Source organism: Fukomys damarensis, unplaced genomic scaffold (genome assembly GCF_012274545.1).
Source record: "Fukomys damarensis isolate Sample0158 unplaced genomic scaffold, DMR_v1.0_HiC HiC_scaffold_16, whole genome shotgun sequence".
NCBI classification, from domain to species: Eukaryota; Metazoa; Chordata; class Mammalia; order Rodentia; family Bathyergidae; genus Fukomys; species Fukomys damarensis.
The window spans coordinates 128,978,452-128,978,772 of NW_022900928.1; the positions used below are offsets into that span (position 1 = coordinate 128,978,452).

Below are 321 nucleotides of genomic sequence, written 5' to 3' on the forward strand. Positions count from 1 at the left end.
GGCTTAGTGGCAGTTATTGCAGTGAGACCTCCAGGCCAGAAGGTGGCAATGTGGACACCGCTCACACGTTCCCCAACACCCTTTCAGCAATGGCGGGTGATGATGGGTCCTCTCTTTACAGTGGTGGCCATTGTAAAGCCTAATGTCAGGTGCAGATCAGTGTGCCCAGAGTGCGGGAGTTCGGACCCTGAGGAGGGTTACGGAAGGCAGAGGCACTTTTTCGTACTCTCTAGCGGGATCTAGAGATACAGCAGCGGCGCAGAAGACACGGGCCGCGGAAGAATCCCCGCGGGGCGGCAGGCGGCGCGGCGGGCAGCCTCG

The 321-nt window shown here is 60.1% G+C and overlaps 1 protein-coding gene across 1 annotated transcript in view; it reads left to right on the forward strand.

Annotated features, from left to right (window-relative positions):
• Psmd1 (proteasome 26S subunit, non-ATPase 1) overlaps positions 1 to 321 on the forward strand; it is a 96,537-nt gene that overhangs the window by 1,318 nt on the left and 94,898 nt on the right. The gene's annotated exons all lie outside the window — the stretch shown is intronic.